Source organism: Pseudophryne corroboree, chromosome 3 (assembly GCF_028390025.1).
Source record: "Pseudophryne corroboree isolate aPseCor3 chromosome 3, aPseCor3.hap2, whole genome shotgun sequence".
Lineage (NCBI taxonomy): Eukaryota > Metazoa > Chordata > Amphibia > Anura > Myobatrachidae > Pseudophryne > Pseudophryne corroboree.
This window is the reverse complement of record NC_086446.1, coordinates 545719212-545740267: the sequence shown is the minus strand read 5'-3', so window position 1 is coordinate 545740267 and position 21056 is coordinate 545719212.

Here is a 21056-nt window from a genome sequence, read left to right as displayed (position 1 = left end):
ATACTGATCCCTGGAAATCCCTGCAAATGCATATGTATGTAATTAGAAATGGACATTTTTCTGGCCTGGCTCACATAGATGAGGTCACAATAGGAAAGCAAAGGGAGGGTGGGGCCTGCTCATTGCTGTTGTGTACGTATAATGGGGGTAATTCCAAGTTGATCGCAGCAGGAAATTTTTTAGCAGTTGGGCAAAACCATGTGCACTGCAGGTGTGGCAGATTTAACATTTGCAGAGAGAGTTAGATTTGGGTGGGTTATTTTGTTTCTGTGCAGGGTAAATACTGGCTGCTTTATTTTTACACTGCAAATTAGATTGCAGATTGAACACACCCCACCCAAATCTAACTCTCTCTGCACATGTTAAATCTGCCTCCCCTGCAGTGCACATGGGGGGTAATTCCAAGTTGATCGCAGCAGGATTTTTGATAGCAACTGGGCAAAACCATGTGCACTGCAGGGGAGGCAGATATAACATGTGCAGAAAGAGTTAGATTTGGGTGGGGTGTGTTCAATCTGCAATCTAATTTGCAGTGTAAAAATAAAGCAGCCAGTATTTACCCTGCACAGAAACAATATAACCCACCCAAATCTAACTCTTTCTGCACATGTTATATCTGCCTCCCCTGCAGTGCACATGGTTTTGCCCAGTTGCTATCAAAAATCCTGCTGCAATCAACTTGGAATTACCCCCATGGTTTTGCCCAATTGCTAACTAAATTCCTGCTGCGATCAACTTGGAATTACCCCCAATGCCTCTTGCTTCAAGCAGTTTTGCAATATTTTTACAAATGACTGTATCCTTCACTGTGCCTGTGATCTGTTTTATAATTTCCTCCTCACCCCTTATGCTGAGCAGCTCTTTCACCTCCTGATCTGTCCAGGTTGCCATGACTGTCTCCTCCGCTTCCTGGACGCTTCCCCGGGCTCTGGATGATGACATCATCTTTTCTGAGCCCAGGGACGCTCCAATGAGAGGCCTTTTAACAGTCCCGGGTACTGAATACCGGGTAGGGCCCATTCACACTACACTGCATCCCGGGACGATCCCGGATTCAACCCTGGTCGAGACCTGGGATGAAATACCGGGACGCTCGTCCTGGGATATTGTTCCTGTACCCTTTCACACTGAGCAATTTCCCGGGTTGATGCGCGTTCATGTGCAATAACCCGGGAAATTTTTGTCAGTCTGAAAGGGGTATTCGTAACATAAAAGGGGTTTATGTAATAGCCTGCGAGACGCAAACTCTGTTGAGATTCCGTTGAGTCTAGCTGTATTTATAAAGGGGCAGCTATTTAAATAGTAACAACCTGGCATTGCCTGTTTAAATAATTGCCGATTTAAAAATACAGCCAGTCTTGCTGGAATCTCGCCAGAGCATGCATCTCGTAGGCTGTTCCATAAATCCCAAAGTCTTTCCCAAGCGTGCTATACATACAGGGACAAAAGTTTCATGTTCTTGCTCCAGTAAGCCTTGTACTTAGAGGATGCAAAAATAAAGGGATAATGGAACAAAAGTCTCCAGGCCCCTCTTATAATAGGCCCAGTGACATAATGCAGCATTCTGAACGGAAATAATGCAGCTATTTACCACTTGCAGTGACTGGCTGGAGCACAAGTTGCTCATCAAAGAAACAATTATGAAAGCTTGCCCTTCTTTGGTGGTTTCCTGATTAATTAGTGTTGATTGTGCCGTCTGATGCAGCAGCTGTTGATTTTGTCACACACATACCTGCTGGTTGTTCTGAAAGGGATGATTAGTTCTGTGTACAACATGATGCATTTGTCATTGTATAATGGCAACAGAATGGGATTCTGCGTAGTGATAACCAGAATGCAACTGTTGTATAATGTTTTTTTGACAATGGTCTCTATCTTGCAGGTCCCATTTTTATTCTCACATAATCTAGCTCTGAGCTCTATAGTGGTCATAATGTATGGCCCTACATTGCATAACAATCATATGACTTTCTACATTGTGCAGTGGCTAACTGGTGAGGCTCTTTATTGTACAGCAGTTATCAGATGGGTTTCTCCTATGCACGGTGGCTATTAGCTGAGGCTCTCTACTGTCAGCCACCATTAAGAAAGACTCTTCATTGAGCAACAACCATAAAGTGAGACTCTTCAGTTTACAGCAGCCATCAGATGAGGCTCTTTATTATACAGCTGCTGTCAGGTGACCTTTTCATTGTACATTGCCAACACAGCCTCTACATCACACAACAGATGTGCATCAGCCAATAGAGGACGCTCTCCATTCTGCAGTCATCCCGTATGTTCTCCACTGTACAGCATTTGTCAGATAAAGCCCTCTATTCTATATCATTATCACATGAACTCTCCATTGCACAGTGCTTATCATATGAGGCTCTCAATCTTACATACACTAACAAATGAGGCTCTCTGTTGTACAGCGTCCATTATGGTTGGCCTTCCATAGTCACTATAAAGTTTTGCCATAGTACAGTGACCATTAGTGAGACACTCCATTATACAGCAGCTATCTTGTGAAGCTTTCTATGGAAACATAACGTTTTCCACTGGGTGACTCCACTTCCATTCTGACTGGTTAGGGACGGCCATCGGTGGGTTATTCATCGATGGTCACCATTGATGGTTAAGCTTGATGGTGTGAAACCATCTGCAAAGGAACCATCGATAGTTTCACCCACCGATGATCACCCCTGCTTTATTATTTATTAAGCTATGGGCCAACAGAGCCTGTGGGCAGAGCTAAGCTCTGTCCCAATACCTTAAAAAATATATAATTGGTAACTGTGTTTCATCGATGGCGGGGAACCATCTGTTTCTCCCCCATCAATGGAAAAACTATTCTACATCAGCCATAGACCATGTTCAATGGACATCCATATGACCTCCATGTGTGTACACCTATTAATGCTGACCAAAAAAAGCTGCAGCACCTATGCCTGCTGTACCACAGTATAATTAGAATCTCTTTTTGGAGAAAATAACTCAAATTGTACTATAGGGAATTTGCTCATTGCCAGCCGAAAAGGGGTGTGGCCTCATGGGCAGGGGCATGAGCTGATGACCTGGACCGCCGTTTTTGTCACTCCAGGGGTACGAGAGATGCGGGCTGCCTCCGGTGACATCTGTGACTGCAGTGCCGGCTGATACACTGTGATAGAAGCTGGGTGATGCACGTAATGTTACAGTGCAGCACCCGGCTCCTGTCACTGAGCAGGAGTCAGCACTTTGCTGTCAACCCTCAGCAGGTGACACTCGGGTGCGGCCCACACCCCCCTAGTGAGGCCACTGAGGTTGCGTAGTCTTTTAATGTAGGTTTGCTGTTACAGTGCTCAGCTTTGGTTAACATTGGCAAATATTTTGGACTCTGCAAATACGTTTGGAGCTAAATAAGGTATTTTTAGAATATTGAGAACTGACCACTTCCAGAGAGAATGTTGGGGGTTATTCAGAGATGGATGCAGATCTTGCTTCCGCAGCAAGATCTGCGTCCATATACTCACATGTTGGGGGCCGACCAGCACAGGGCAAGCCCGCCCAGCATGTGTGTTGCACTGCCCCACAATGCATTCGCAATTTAATTGCAATTGCATTGATTAGAGGACGACCCCTGCACCATCAGGCGACCCAGCACCATCTTTTGTCTCACCCCGAAAATGGTCCGGACACACCTGTGTTGTCTGAACTACGCCCACCAAACAGCAGCCGATGTCAATCCTTTCGGGATGCGGATGCATGGTGAAGGGTCACACATGCACACTATGGCCCGTGTGCGTGCTCAGACCCTATGGACGCGGCCGCTGTATGCGAACACAGCAGGCTGCGTCCATCTCTGAATAACCCCCATAATGTATCTTGCACATCACATTTCCCAGCTGTCCTGCCTATCTCCCTCCCCCTGTAAACTCTGATAATCTTGAACAGAATCTTTCCATTGTCTCACCTCACACAGGTTGAGATTTATCATAGCTTTCAGAGAGGTACTTTATATGCAGTGGTGGTGGTGGTATTTAAGATCCAGTGTATTAAATAGGTTAATGATCCCAGTAGAGAATGCATATCAGGATTATTGAAGCTGCTGAGACAAGTCCCCTTATGCCGATAAAAGATACAGGTATACACAAGGACATGCGGTGAATTATATGGCACACGAGGTAGAGATGAGCGGGTTCGGTTCCTCGGAATCCGAACCCGCCCGAACTTCAGTTTTTTTTACACGGGTCCGAGCGACTCGGATCTTCCCGCCTTGCTCGGTTAACCCGAGCGCGCCCGAACGTCATCATCACGCTGTCGGATTCTCGCGAGGCTCGGATTCTATCGCGAGACTCGGATTCTATATAAGGAGCCGCGCGTCGCCGCCATTTTCACACGTGCATTGAGATTCATAGGGAGAGGACGTGGCTGGCGTCCTCTCCGTTTATAGAGATTCGAGAAGAGAGTGAGACAGAGAGAGACACAGTAGTAATTTTGGGGAGCATTAGGAGGAGTACTACTACTACTAGTACTTGCTGAAGTGATAGAGATAGTGTGACTGTATTATCTGACTTGTGGGGGAGACACTGACAGTGGGGAGCAGTTAGAGTCTGAGAGCAGGACTCAGGACTCAGGAGTACATATAACGTACAGTGCACACTTTTGCTGCCAGAGTGCCAGCCACACTGCCATTGTTTGTGACCACACTGAACACCAGTATAATATATATTGTGATTGTCTGCTTAGGACTCAGGAGTACTACTTGCAAGTTGCTGATAGTGTGACCAGTGACCTGACCACCAGTTTAATAATCACCACCAGTTTATGAGTTATATATATATATATATATATATATATATATATATATATATATATATATATATATATATAATTGTATATAATATATATATAATATTGTATACCACCTAGCACCTACCCATGTTTTTTTTTTTTCTTTCTTCTTTATACATACTACTATAGTAGCTTACTGTAGCAGTCTGCGGTGCTGCTGAGCTGACAGTGTCCAGCAGGTCCGTCATCAGTCATTACATAATAAATATATATACCTGTCCGGCTGCAGTACTAGTGATATTATATATACATATATATTGATTTCATCTCATTATCATCCAGTCTATATTATCAGCAGACACAGTACGTTAGTCCACGGCTGTAGCTACCTCTGTGTCGGCACTCGGCAGTCCATCCATAATTGTATACCACCTACCCGTGGTTGTTGTTTTTTTCTTTCTTCTTTATACATACTACTATAGTAGCTTACTGTAGCAGTCTGCGGTGCTGCTGAGCTGACAGTGTCCAGCAGGTCCGTCATCAGTCATTACATAATAAATATATATACCTGTCCGGCTGCAGTACTAGTGATATTATATATACATATATATTGATTTCATCTCATTATCATCCAGTCTATATTAGCAGCAGACACAGTACGGTAGTCCACGGCTGTAGCTACCTCTGTGTCGGCACTCGGCAGTCCATCCATAAGTATACTAGTATCCATCCATCTCCATTGTTTACCTGAGGTGCCTTTTAGTTGTGCCTATTAAAATATGGAGAACAAAAATGTTGAGGTTCCAAAATTAGGGAAAGATCAAGATCCACTTCCACCTCGTGCTGAAGCTGCTGCCACTAGTCATGGCCGAGACGATGAAATGCCAGCAACGTCGTCTGCCAAGGCCGATGCCCAATGTCATAGTACAGAGCATGTAAAATCCAAAACACCAAATATCAATAAAAAAAGGACTCCAAAACCTAAAATAAAATTGTCGGAGGAGAAGCGTAAACTTGCCAATATGCCATTTACCACACGGAGTGGCAAGGAACGGCTGAGGCCCTGGCCTATGTTCATGGCTAGTGGTTCAGCTTCACATGAGGATGGAAGCACTCAGCCTCTCGCTAGAAAAATGAAAAGACTCAAGCTGGCAAAAGCACCGCAAAGAACTGTGCGTTCTTCGAAATCCCAAATCCACAAGGAGAGTCCAATTGTGTCGGTTGCGATGCCTGACCTTCCCAACACTGGACGTGAAGAGCATGCGCCTTCCACCATTTGCACGCCCCCTGCAAGTGCTGGAAGGAGCACCCGCAGTCCAGTTCCTGATAGTCAGATTGAAGATGTCAGTGTTGAAGTACACCAGGATGAGGAGGATATGGGTGTTGCTGGTGCTGGGGAGGAAATTGACCAGGAGGATTCTGATGGTGAGGTGGTTTGTTTAAGTCAGGCACCCGGGGAGACACCTGTTGTCCGTGGGAGGAATATGGCCATTGACATGCCTGGTGAAAATACCAAAAAAATCAGCTCTTCGGTGTGGAAGTATTTCAACAGAAATGCGGACAACAGGTGTCAAGCCGTGTGTTGCCTTTGTCAAGCTGTAATAAGTAGGGGTAAGGACGTTAACCACCTCGGAACATCCTCCCTTATACGTCACCTGCAGCGCATTCATAATAAGTCAGTGACAAGTTCAAAAACTTTGGGTGACAGCGGAAGCAGTCCACTGACCAGTAAATCCCTTCCTCTTGTAACCAAGCTCACGCAAACCACCCCACCAACTCCCTCAGTGTCAATTTCCTCCTTACCCAGGAATGCCAATAGTCCTGCAGGCCATGTCACTGGCAATTCTGACGAGTCCTCTCCTGCCTGGGATTCCTCCGATGCATCCTTGAGTGTAATGCCTACTGCTGCTGGCGCTGCTGTTGTTGCTGCTGGGAGTCGATCGTCATCCCAGAGGGGAAGTCGTAAGCCCACTTGTACTACTTCCAGTAAGCAATTGACTGTCCAACAGTCCTTTGCGAGGAAGATGAAATATCACAGCAGTCATCCTGCTGCAAAGCGGATAACTGAGGCCTTGACAACTATGTTGGTGTTAGACGTGCGTCCGGTATCTGCCGTTAGTTCACAGGGAACTAGACAATTTCTTGAGGTAGTGTGCCCCCGTTACCAAATACCATCTAGGTTCCACTTCTCTAGGCAGGCGATACCGAGAATGTACACGGACGTCAGAAAAAGACTCACCAGTGTCCTAAAAAATGCAGTTGTACCCAATGTCCACTTAACCACGGACATGTGGACAAGTGGAGCAGGGCAGGGTCAGGACTATATGACTGTGACAGCCCACTGGGTAGATGTATGGACTCCCGCCGCAAGAACAGCAGCGGCGGCACCAGTAGCAGCATCTCGCAAACGCCAACTCTTTCCTAGGCAGGCTACGCTTTGTATCACTGCTTTCCAGAATACGCACACAGCTGAAAACCTCTTACGGCAACTGAGGAAGATCATCGCGGAATGGCTTACCCCAATTGGACTCTCCTGTGGATTTGTGGCATCGGACAACGCCAGCAATATTGTGTGTGCATTAAATATGGGCAAATTCCAGCACGTCCCATGTTTTGCACATACCTTGAATTTGGTGGTGCAGAATTTTTTAAAAAACGACAGGGGTGTGCAAGAGATGCTGTCGGTGGCCAGAAGAATTGCGGGACACTTTCGGCGTACAGGCACCACGTACAGAAGACTGGAGCACCACCAAAAACAACTGAACCTGCCCTGCCATCATCTGAAGCAAGAAGTGGTAACGAGGTGGAATTCAACCCTCTATATGCTTCAGAGGTTGGAGGAGCAGCAAAAGGCCATTCAAGCCTATACAATTCAGCACGATATAGGAGGTGGAATGCACCTGTCTCAAGCGCAGTGGAGAATGATTTCAACATTGTGCAAGGTTCTGATGCCCTTTGAACTTGCCACACGTGAAGTCAGTTCAGACACTGCCAGCCTGAGTCAGGTCATTCCCCTCATCAGGCTTTTGCAGAAGAAGCTGGAGACATTGAAGGAGGAGCTAACACAGAGCGATTCCGCTAGGCATGTGGGACTTGTGGATGGAGCCCTTAATTCGCTTAACAAGGATTCACGGGTGGTCAATCTGTTGAAATCAGAGCACTACATTTTGGCCACCATGCTCGATCCTAGATTTAAAGCCTACCTTGGATCTCTCTTTCCGGCAGACACAAGTCTGCTGGGGTTCAAAGACCTGCTGGTGACAAAATTGTCAAGTCAAGCGGAACGCGACCTGTCAACATCTCCTCCTTCACATTCTCCCGCAACTGGGGGTGCGAGGAAAAGGCTCAGAATTCCGAGCCCACCCGCTGGCGGTGATGCAGGGCAGTCTGGAGCGACTGCTGATGCTGACATCTGGTCCGGACTGAAGGACCTGACAACGATTACGGACATGTCGTCTACTGTCACTGCATATGATTCTCTCACCATTGAAAGAATGGTGGAGGATTATATGAGTGACCGCATCCAAGTAGGCACGTCACACAGTCCGTACTTATACTGGCAGGAAAAAATAAGATTTTACTTACCGATAAATCTATTTCTCATAGTCCGTAGTGGATGCTGGGGACTCCATCAGGACCATGGGGAATAGCGGCTCCGCAGGAGACAGGGCACAAAAGCAAGCTTTTAGGATCACATGGTGTGTACTGGCTCCTCCCCCTATGACCCTCCTCCAAGCCTCAGTTAGGTACTGTGCCCGGACGAGCGTACACAATAAGGAAGGATCTTGAATCCCGGGTAAGACTCATACCAGCCACACCAATCACACCGTACAACTTGTGATTTGAACCCAGTTAACAGTATGATAACAATGAAGTAGCCTCTAAAAAAGATGGCTCACAACAATAATAACCCGATTTTTTTGTAACAATAACTATGTACAAGTAATGCAGACAATCCGCACTTGGGATGGGCGCCCAGCATCCACTACGGACTATGAGAAATAGATTTATCGGTAAGTAAAATCTTATTTTCTCTAACGTCCTAGTGGATGCTGGGGACTCCGTCAGGACCATGGGGATTATACCAAAGCTCCCAAACGGGCGGGAGAGTGCGGATGACTCTGCAGCACCGAATGAGAGAACTCCAGGTCCTCCTCAGCCAGGGTATCAAATTTGTAGAATTTAGCAAACGTGTTTGCCCCTGACCAAGTAGCTGCTCGGCAAAGTTGTAAAGCCGAGACCCCTCGGGGCAGCCGCCCAAGATGAGCCCACCTTCCTTGTGGAATGGGCATATACATATTTTGGCTGTGGCAGGCCTGCCACAGAATGTGCAAGCTGAATTGTACTACAAATCCAACGAGCAATAGTCTGCTTAGAAGCAGGAGCACCCAGCTTTTTGGGTGCCTACAATATAAACAGCAAGTCAGACTTTCTGACTCCAGCCGTCCTGGAATTATATATATATATATATATATATATATATATATTTTCAGGGCCCTGACAACGTCTAGCAACTTGGAGTCCTCCAAGTCCCTAGTAGCCGCAGGCACCACAATAGGTTGTTTCAGGTGAAACGCTGACACCACCTTAGGAAGAAACTGGGGACGAGTCCGCAGTTCTGCCCTGTCCGAATGGAAAATCAAATATGGGCTTTTGTAAGACAAAGCCGCCAATTTTGACAATCGCCTGGCCGAGGCCAGGGCCAACAGCATGGTCACTTTCCATGTGAGATATTTCAAATCCACAGATTTGAGTGGTTCAAACCAATATGATTTGAGGAATCCCAACACTACGTTGAGATCCCACGGTGCCACTGGAGGCACACAAGGGCTGTATATGCAATACTCCCTTGACAAACGTCTGGACTTCAGGAACTGAAGCCAATTCTTTTTGGAAGAAAATCTATAGGGCCGAAACTTGAACTTTAATGGATCCCAATTTGAGGCTCATAGACACTCCTGTTTGCAGGAAGTGCAGAAATCGACCTAGTTGAAATTTTTTCGTGGGGCCTTCCTGGCCTCACCCACGCAACATATTTTTACCACATGTGGTGATAACGTTGTGCGGTCACCTCCTTCCTGGCTTTGACCAGGGTAGGTATGACCTCTTCCGGAATGCCTTTTCCCTTAGGATCCGGCGTTCAAACCGCCATGCCGTCAAACGCAGTCGCGGTAAGTCTTGGAACAGACAAGGTCCCTGCTGGAGCAGGTCCTTTCTTAAAGGCCGATGCCACGGTTCCTCTTGGAACAGACATGGTACTTGCTGAAAGCAAATCCCTTCTTAGCTCCCGAGGCCATTAGTCCTCTGTGAGCATCTCTCGAAGTTCCGGTTACCAAGTCCCTCTTGGCCAATCCGGAGCCACGAGTATAGTTCTTACTCCTCTATGTCTTATAATTCTCAATACCTTGGTTATGAGAAGCAGAGGAGGGAACACATACACCGACTGTTACACCCACGGTGTTACCAGGACGTCCACAGCTATCGCCTGAAGGTCTCGTGACCTGGCGCAATACCTGTCCCATTTTTTGTTCGGGCGGGACGCCATCATGTCCACCTTTGGTCTTTCCCAACGGTTCACAATCATGCGGAAAACTTCCCGATGAAGTTCCCACTCTCCCGGGTGGAGGTCGTGCCTGCTGAGGAAGTCTGCTTCCCAGTCGTCCACTCCCGGAATGAACACTGCTGACAGTGCTATCACATGATTTTCCGCCTAGCGAAAAATCCTTGCAGTTTTGCCACTGCCCTCCTGCTTCTTGTGCCGCCCTTTCTGTTTACGTGGGCGACTGCCGTGATGTTATCCCACTGGATCAATACCGGCTGACCTTGAAGCAGAGGTCTTGCTAAGCTTAGAGCATTATAAATTTGCTCTTAGCTCCAGTATATTTATGTGGAGAGAATTCTCCAGACTTGATCACACTCCTTGTGTGACTGCTCCCCATCCTCTCAGGCTGGCCTCCGTGGTCACGAGCATCCAATCCTGAATGCCGAATCTGCGGCCCTCTAGAAGATGAGCACTCTGTAATCACCACAGGAGAGACACCCTTGTCCTTGGATATAGGGTTATCCGCTGATGCATCTGAAGATGCGATCCGGACCATTTGTCCAGCAGATCCCACTGAAGAGTTCTTGCGTGAAATCTGCCGAATGGAAGCGCTTCGTAATAAGCCACCATTTTTACCAGGACTCTTGTGCAATGATGCACTGACACTTTTCCTGGTTTTAGGAGGATCCCGATTAGCTCGGATAACTCCCTGGCTTTCTCCTCTGGGAGAAACACCTTTTCCTGGACTGTGTCCAGAATCATCCCTAGGACCAGCAGACGTGTCGTCGGAACAACTGCGGTTTTGGAATATTTAGAATCCACCCGTGCTGTCGTAGAACTACTTGAGATAGTGCTACTCCGCCCTCCAACTGTTCTCTGGACCTTGTTCTTATCAGGAGGTCGTCCATTTTCTTTGAAGACGAATCCTCCTTTCGGTCATTACCTTGGTAAGGACCCGGGGTGCCTTGGACAATCCAACGGCATCGTCTTGAAACTGATAGTGACAGTTCTGTACCACGAACCTGAGGTACCCTTGGTGAGAAAAGGCAAATTTTGGGACATGGAGGTAAGCATCCCTGATGTCCCGGGACACCATATAGTCCCCTTGTTCTTTGCTGTCACTGCTCTGAGTGACTCCATCTGGATTTGAACCCTTGTAAGTGTTCAAATTTTTCAGATTTAGAATAGGTCTCACCTAGCCTTCAGTACCACCATATAGTGTGGAGTAATACCCCTTTCCTTGTTGTCGGAGGGGTAATTTTATTATCACCTGCTGGGAATACAGCTTGTGAATTGTTTTCAATACTGCCTCCCTGTCGGAGGGAGACATTGGTACAGCAGACTACAGGAACCTGCGAGGGGGGAAACCTCTCGACATTCCAATCTGTACCCCTTGGATACTACTTGTAGGATCCAGGGGTCCTGTACGGTCCCAGCGTCATGCTGAGAACTTGGTAGAAGCGGTGGAGGGCTTCTGTTCCTGGGAATGGGCTGCCTGCTGCAGTCTTCTTCCCTTTCCTCTATCCCTGGGCAGATATGACTCTTATAGGGACGAAAGGACTGAGGCTGAAAAGACGGTGTCTTTTTCTGCAGAGATGTGACTTAGGGTAAAAAACGGTGGATTTTCCAGCAGTTGCCCTGGCCACCAGGTCCCATGGACCGACCCCAAATAACTCCTCCCCTTTATACGGCAATACATCTTTGTGCCGTTTGGAATCTGCATCACCTGACCACTGTCGTGTCCATAAACATCTTCTTGCAGATATGGACATCGCATTTACTCTTGATGCCAGAGTGCAAATATCCCTCTGCGCATCTCGCATATATAGAAATGCATCCTTTAAATGCTCTAAAGTCAATAAAATACTGTCCCTGTCAAAGGTATCAATATTTTTAGTCAGGGAATCCGACCAAGCCACCTCAGCTCTGCACATCCAGGCTGAGGCGATCTCTGGTCGCAGTATAACACCAGCATGTGTGTGTATACTTTTTAGGATATTTTTCAGCCTCCTATCAGCTGGCTCCTTAAGTACGGCCCTATCCGTAGATGGTACCGCTACTTGTTCTGATAAGCGTGTGAGCGCCTTATCCACCCTGAGGGGTGTTTCCCACCGCGCCTTAACTTCTGGCGGGAAAGGGTATACCGCCAATAATTTTCTATCGGGGGAAACCCACGCATCATCACACACTTCATTTAATTTATCTGATTCAGGAAAAACTACAGGTAGTTTTTTTTTTTCTCACACATAATACCCTTTTTTGTGGTACTTGGAGTATCAGAAATATGTAACACCTCCTTCATTGCCCTTAACGTGTGGCCCTAAAAGAAAATACGTTTGTTTCTTCACCGTCGACACTGAAATCAGTGTCCGTGTCTGGGTCTGTGTCGACCGACTGAGGTAAATGGGCATTTTACAGCCCCTGACGGTGTTTGAGACGCCTGGACAGATACTAATTTGTTCGCCGGCCCTCTCATGTCGTCAACCGGCTTGCAGCGTGTTGACATTGTCACGTAATTTCCATAAATAAGCCATCCATTCCGGTGTCGACTCCCTAGAGAGTGACATCACCATTACAGGCAATTTGCTCCGCCTCCTCACCAATATTTTCCTCATACATGTCGACACACACGTACCGACATACAGCACACACATAGGGAATGCTCTGATAGAGGACAGGACCCACTAGCCCTTTGGGGAGACAGAGGGAGAGTTTGCCAGCACACACCAAAACGCTATAATTATCCAGGGACAACCTTTATATAAGTGTTCCTCCCTTATAGCATTTTAATATATATACATATCGCCAAATCAGTGCCCCCCCTCTCTGTTTTAACCCTGTTTCTGTAGTGCAGTGCAGGGGAGAGCATGGGAGCCTTCCCACCAGCCTTTCTGTGAGGGAAAATGGCGCTGTGTGCTGAGGAGAATAGGCCCCGCCCCCTTTTCGGCGGGCTTCTTCTCCTGAGTTTTAGATATCTGGCAGGGGTTAAATACATCCATATAGCCTCAAGGGCTATATGTGATGTATTTTTCGCCATACAGGTATTATACATTGCTGCCCAGGGCGCCCCCCTCCAGCGCCCTGCACCCTCCGTGACCGCTGTGTGAAGTGTGCTGACAACAATGGCGCACAGCTGCAGTGCTGTGCGCTACCTGATGAAGACTGAGAGTCTTCTGCCGCCTGGTTCCGGACCTCTTCATCTTCAGCGTCTGCAAGGGGGGTCGGCGGCGCGGCTCCGGGACGAACCCCAGGGCGAGCCCTGTGTTCCGACTCCCTCTGGAGCTATGTCCAGTAGCCTAAGAATCCAATCCATCCTGCACGCAGGTGAGTTGAAAATCTCTCCCCTAAGTCCCTCGATGCAGTGAGCCTGTTGCCAGCAGGACTCACTGAAAATAAAGAACCTAAAAACTTTTTCTAAGTAACTCTTTAAGAGAGCCACCTAGATTGCACCCTTCTCGGCCGGGCACAAAAACCTAACAGAGGCTTGGAGGAGGGTCATAGGGGGAGGAGCCAGTACACACCATGTGATCCTAAAAGCTTGCTTTTGTGCCCTGTCTCCTGCGGAGCCGCTATTCCCCATGGTCCTGACGGAGTCCCCAGCATCCACTAGGACGTTAGAGAAAGAGGCAATTTGGAGGCCCTTGCACAAACTGGCTTTATTCTACCTAAGTTGCCCTCCCACAAGTGTGTACTCCGAAAGAGTGTTTAGTGCCGCCGCTCACCTTGTCAGCAATCGGCGTACGAGGTTACATCCAGAAAATGTGGAGAAGATGATGTTCATTAAAATGAATTATAATCAATTCCTCCGTGGAGACATTGACCAGCAGCAATTGCCTCCACAAAGTACACAGGGAGCTGAGATGGTGGATTCCAGTGGGGACGAATTGATAATCTGTGAGGAGGAAGATGTACACGGTGATATATCGGAGGATGATGATGAGGTGGACATCTTGCCTCTGTAGAGCCAGTTTGTGCAAGGAGAGATTAATTGCTTCTTTTTTGGTGGGGGTCCAAACCAACCCGTCATTTCAGTCACAGTCGTGTGGCAGACCCTGTCACTGAAATGATGGGTTGGTTAAAGTGTGCATGTCCTGTTTATACAACATAAGGGTGGGTGGGAGGGCCCAAGGACAATTCCATCTTGCACCTCTTTTTTCTTTAATTTTTCTTTGCGTCATGTGCTGTTTGGGGAGTATTTTTTGGAAGGGCCATCCTGCGTGACACTGCAGTGCCACTCCTAGATGGGCCAGGTGTTTGTGTCTGCCACTAGGGTCGCTTATCTTACTCACACAGCTACCTCATTGCGCCTCTTTTTTTCTTTGCGTCATGTGCTGTTTGGGTAGGGTTTTTTGGAAGGGACATCCTGCGTGACACTGCAGTGCCACTCCTAGATGGGCCCGGTGTTTGTGTCGGCCACTAGGGTCGCTTATCTTACTCACACAGCTACCTCATTGCGCCTCTTTTTTTCTTTGCGTCATGTGCTGTTTGGGGAGGGTTTTTTGGAAGGGACATCCTGCGTGACACTGCAGTGCCACTCCTAGATGGGCCCGGTGTTTGTGTCGGCCACTAGGGTCGCTTATCTTACTCACACAGCTACCTCATTGCGCCTCTTTTTTTCTTTGCGTCATGTGCTGTTTGGGGAGGGTTTTTTGGAAGGGCCATCCTGCGTGACACTGCAGTGCCACTCCTAGATGGGCCAGGTGTTTGTGTCGGCCACTAGGGTCGCTTATCTTACTCACACAGCTACCTCATTGCGCCTCTTTTTTTCTTTGCATCATGTGCTGTTTGGGGAGGGTTTTTTGGAAGGGCCATCCTGCGTGACACTGCAGTGCCACTCCTAGATGGGCCAGGTGTTTGTGTCGGCCACTAGGGTCGCTTATCTTACTCACACAGCTACCTCATTGCGCCTCTTTTTTTCTTTGCGTCATGTGCTGTTTGGGGAGGGTTTTTTGGAAGGGCCATCCTGCGTGACACTGCAGTGCCACTCCTAGATGGGCCAGGTGTTTGTGTCGGCCACTAGGGTCGCTTAGCTTAGTCATCCAGCGACCTCGGTGCAAATTTTAGGACTAAAAATAATATTGTGAGGTGTGAGGTATTCAGAATAGACTGAAAATGAGTGGAAATTATGGTTTTTGAGGTTAATAATACTTTGGGATCAAAATGACCCCCAAATTCTATGATTTAAGCAGTTTTTTAGTGTTTTTTGAAAAAAACACCCGAATCCAAAACACACCCGAATCCGACAAAAAAAATTCGGTGAGGTTTTGCCAAAACGCGGTCGAACCCAAAACACGGCCGCGGAACCGAACCCAAAACACAAAACCCGAAAAATTTCAAGTGCACATCTCTAACACGAGGCACTGTCTAGTACCAGAGCCATATTTACACACAAGATATGAGCCAAAGGGTTCGTGTGGGCATTATACACAGGTGCAGCAGTATATACATGTGGGCATTACACAGGTGCAGCAGTATATACATGTGGGCATTGCACATATGCAGCAGTATATACATGTGGGCATTACACAGGTGCAGCAGTATATACATGTGGGCATTACACAGGTGCAGCAGTATATACATGTGGGCATTGCACAGGTGCAGCAGTATATACATGTGGGCATTACACAGGTGCAGCAGTATATACTGCTGGAAATTCGATGAATTATGATTAGATATGAGTAGAAAAGATTGGGACCTGCCATAGACTTTTTACTCCAGAGTTTTGACTAAAAAATGATTAGAATAATACAAAGAAGATATTTCTAATGGGATCCGGTCTGAAGATCGACAGTGTCTAGGTCGACAATGTTTAGGTCAACCACTATTGGTCGATAGTCACTAGGTCGACATGGATGGAAGGTCGACAGGGTTTCTAGGTCGACGTGCTAGGTCGACAGGTCTAAAGGTCGACATGAGTTTTTCACATTTTTTTTTCTTTTTTTTTTCTTTTTTCTTACTTAACGATCCACGTGGACTACGATTGGAACGGTAAAGTGTGCCAAGCGGTAGCGGAGCGAAGGCACCATGCCCGAAGCATGGCGAGCGAACGCGGTGCACTAATTTGGGATCCCGGTCACTCTACGAAGAAAACGACACCAAAAAAAAAAAAATCCTCATGTCGACCTTTAGACCTGTCGACCTAGCACATGTCGACCTAGAAACCCTGTCGACCTTCCATCCATGTCGACCTAGTGACTGTCGACCAATAGTGGTCGACCTAAACATTGTCGACCTAGACACTGTCGATTTGATGAACCACACCCATTTCTAATATGTTCTTTGTATTTTTCATGTACTTTACATAGTCAAAACTCTTCATGACAGGAAAGTATGACAGGAAAGGCTCTACCTCACCTCACCGCACACAACTGGGTATATATATATGTTGATTAACAGCATCTCACAGTCCACTGCATATAGCATAATTAGTATGCTATCGGGAACCCTTCCAGATTTTAGAAGGCAGGGCATCAGTAGGCTTATTAAATAATGAACAACTTCGTGTTAGGATGTCTAAGACTGAGAAAAGAAAGAAATCTGAAATGGTTTCATTTGGCATTATTTAGCAAATGGGGTTCTGTTCATTTAGAATACTGGGAATCCTGCCACAAAGCTCAATATTCCCATGGACTATAGACCCCTATTCAATGGAGGGTCCTAGATTTCAATGCTGGCGGCTTAGCTGAGGTTGTGGTGTCTTGGCCTGCCTTCACTGGGTTTTCTTTATCAACCATCACAGAGTAAAAAGAATTCTGCCTTGTGCCTGATTAACCCCTATGCACCCAGAACCTGCATTAAAGCAAGAGAAAGCATAGGGGGTCATTCAGACCTGATCGCTCGCTAGCGTTTTTTCCAATGCTGCGATCAGGTCAGAACTGCGCATGCGTATGCACCGCAATGCGCAGGTGCATCGCACAGGTACAAAGCTAATAGTTGCTGTGCGATGGGTTTTACAAAGAATCCATTCGCACAGCCGATCGCAAGCAGATTGACAGGAAGTAGGCGCTTGTGGGTGGCAACTGACCGTTTTCAGGGAGTGGTTGGAAGAACACAGGCATGTCCAAGCGTTTGCAGGGCGGGTGTCTGACGTCCGTTCCAGTCCTGGACAGGCTGAAGTGATCGCAGTGGCTGAGTAAGTCCTGGGCAACTCAGAAACTGCACAAAGTTTTTTGTACCGCTCGGCTGCACGTGCGATCACACACTTGCACAGCTAAAATACACTTTCCTGGTGGGCGGCGACTATTGAACGCAGGACTGCAAAAACCAGCTAGCGAGCAATCAGGTCTGAATTACCCCCATAGTTCTTTGTATTTACAGTTGAAGTTGGCTGTTTGGTACAGTAGCATATACTTTGTCATGCAGCTCTTCCTGAGCTGAACACAACAGTGTCAGCAAAATATTAACTTTTTACTTTATTTTACTGGGTATATTTATCAACCAATCAGAGTTTAGCTATTAACTTCTATAAGGTGCTAGCAGGGCCGGTCCTGGGGCTCTGTACGCCCCGGGCGGCAATAGGGGGCGTGGCCATTTACGCCCCCTGTACAGACTGAAATGATATGCGGTGCGCGATGACGTCATCGCGCACCGCACAGTAAAGGACCTCCACGAAGGGAAACTAGACGCGTACTTCACAGCGGCAGCGGGGGGGCAGCGAGCAGGGGAGCAGCGGGGGGCACACAGCAGCAGCAGATCTTGCCCTGGTGCGGCGCCCTCCGGGCAAAAGTCCTGCTTGCCCGTGGCAAGATCCGCTACTGGGTGCTAGATAAATGATAAGTAGAATCTGATTGGGTTCTACTGTATGGGCAAACTCTCCACTTCTTGTAACCAACTCTTTAGTAAATATACCCCTTAGAATCAATAAAGTTATAGCACTAATAGTTCACCTGGATGAAATGGGATTTATGTCAGGCAAGTCTTAGGTATTTGTTCATGCATTTCCAATTGCCCCATGCTTGGCATCCGATGGGGAGAAGGTGGTGGTTATGGTGGCCAATCCCAGGATGGGGATGGGCGGTAATTTCTGGGATTTGGGGATAAAATTGGACAGGATTCAATCCCGGGATTCCAGGATTTGCCACCGCCTTACTTTTTTCTATGCCGGTCAGCATTGAGTGTCTTCAGGAGGCTCATATGCTGCCCAGCTCCTCCTGCTCAGCTCCCCCTGCCCTCAGCTGTGTGCACTGTGCAGTGTGACCTGAAGTCAGAGGTCATGCAGCGCAGCCAGTTGCCCATCGGAATTTACCGCCTACACTGCCCTGCATCTCAACTCTGCTCAGTAAGTGACCCACCCCACACCCCGTCAAGATTAGGGTCTGTTATGTGAGTTGGGCAGGATGTGGGGGGAGGGGGGGGGGGACAGAAAAGAAATTGACAAAATTGCCTGGGATTGGCCACCCTAGTGGTGGTGATCTCCCTGGATGCCACTGAGGAGGTCAGTTCATTGAATTGCCTTACCTGTGGCAAGGTACCTGTTGGTACAATATGCCTGCTTTTATTTTTTTTCCCTCAGACCCTTGCGCACTACAAATAAACATGAGGCCACTATGCAGACATAGGCATAGCGTCCACCTGAGTCAGGTCTATAGTTGGTTGTTGATTCAGAGTCGCACGGCATTGGCTGCATAGAGCGCACAGAAAAAAATGTGGATGTTCACTCATGTGCAGAGTTGCACGCATCTACTGTTCCGCAACTATCTGCTTGTGAAAATAGCTGTCCTCTCTATGGATAAGCAGTTGTACCAGCTCTATATCTGGTGCTAGAGATTCATCCGAAAACAGATGGATCTCTGTGTCAACTCTCCATACAGTAGCCTGCAAATTCACCCTCCCAATACTTCGCCTACATGCAAAGGTTCAGTTATCGCCAAGTTACACTTATTCACCCACAAATGGAGATGCTACTGAGATGCATACGACTCACCCATGTATGTTTTCAGAGGCGTCACCGGGTCCAGTGACAGCCGTGCACACTCTGTTGCCTCCCTTGCACGCCAGAGGCACGTGCACGCAGAAAAGAGGCATGGCATAAATTAAAGGGGCGGGCCTCGGCAGGAATGCCGGTGACATCACTGGAGAAACTGTGTTGTCCCCAGAGACCAGTGCCCGCACTGTCGTCTCCTCCTCTAAACAGGAGCCGGGCGCTGCAGGATAATGTCACACTGCAGTATCCAGCTCCTGTGACTGTGGAGAAGCTGGCATTTTGGTGTCACCCCCTTCCGAGGGTGACACCTGGGTGTGGGACGCACGTCCCTTTTGACACATCTGTATGTTTCATCCCACAATGGAGTTGCATGCAACTCTAAATAAGACCCATTCCCATAAACTGGTAAGAGTTACTTGTATAGGCATCAGTGGTGTCACAAGGGGGGTGCGGGTTGCTTCCGGGTGTCACCCTTCCTGCAGTGACAGGAGCTAGGTGCTTCAGTGTAACATTAACCTGCAGCACTTGGCTCCTGTCACACAGAAGGAGACAGCAGTGTTGGAAGAGTCTCCGGAGACAGCCCGCATACCCCCCAGAGTTAGGTAGTCAGGGGCTTCCCTCATAAAGCCACACCCCATTTAGTGATGTCAACGGGGCTCCCGTGAGATCATGTCCCTTTACATAAAATGATAATGACATAGCAAACAAGCAAAACAAGTTTTTTTCAATGGTATTTACCAGAGAGGACCAAATGCTGGGTCTAACACAAAATCTCAACAAAGATAATGTCCCACTGCTAAATGCTTATTTATGTGAGGAGGTAGTCTGTGACCGATAACAAAAGTTAAAGATTAATAAGTTACCTGGTCACGATGGAATTCACCCGAGGGTTCTTATGGAGCTGCACGCTGAACTAGCAAGACCTCTATTTTTGATCTTCATGGATTCAGTTAAATCGGGTATGGTTCCCAAAGACTGGCGTATAGTGCCGATATTCAAAAAGGGGAGCAAAACTGAACCAGGTAATTATAGACCAGTTAGTCTTACATCTACAGTATAGCGGGGAAAGTATTGGAAGGTATTCTAAGGGACAGTATTCAAAAGTTCCTTGAAGCAAATAAGGTAATTAAAAGGAACCAACATGGATTTGTGAAGGGCAGATCATGTCAGACCAACTTACTTGGCCTTTATGAAACAGTAAGTGCGAACCTGGATCAGGGTAAGGAGGTGGATATCATCTTTTTGGACTTTGACAAAGCTTTTGGCACTGTACCACACATGCGTCTAATTTACAAGCTACAAGAAATAGGGCTAGGGAGCACAATATGCACTTGGGTCAGAAATTGGTTAGATAATAGGGAGCAGCGCGTTTAGTCAATGGATCATTTTCAAATTGGACTAAAGTACTAAGTGGTGTGCCACAAGGGTCTGTACTTGGACCACTTTTGTTCAACATATTCATCAATGACCTAACAGTAGGTCTAGAGAGCATGGTATCAATTTTCGCAGACGATACCAAATTGTGTAAGGTTATAAATATGGAGGGGGATGCTGAGTCTCTTCAGAACGACCTAACTAAACTGGAAACATGGGCAGCAAAATGGAGAATGAGATTCAACACAGACAAGTGTAAGGTAATGCACTGTGGGGGCAAGACCAAAAATAACACCTACATACTAAATGGGGTCATATTAGGAGATTCTGTACTGGAAAAAGACTTAGGGGTTCACATAGATAACAAATTAAGCAGCAGTACCCAAAGTAGGAGTGCAGCAAAGAAGGCTAATAAGATATTTGCATGCATAAAATGGTGAATTGATGCAAGGGACGAGA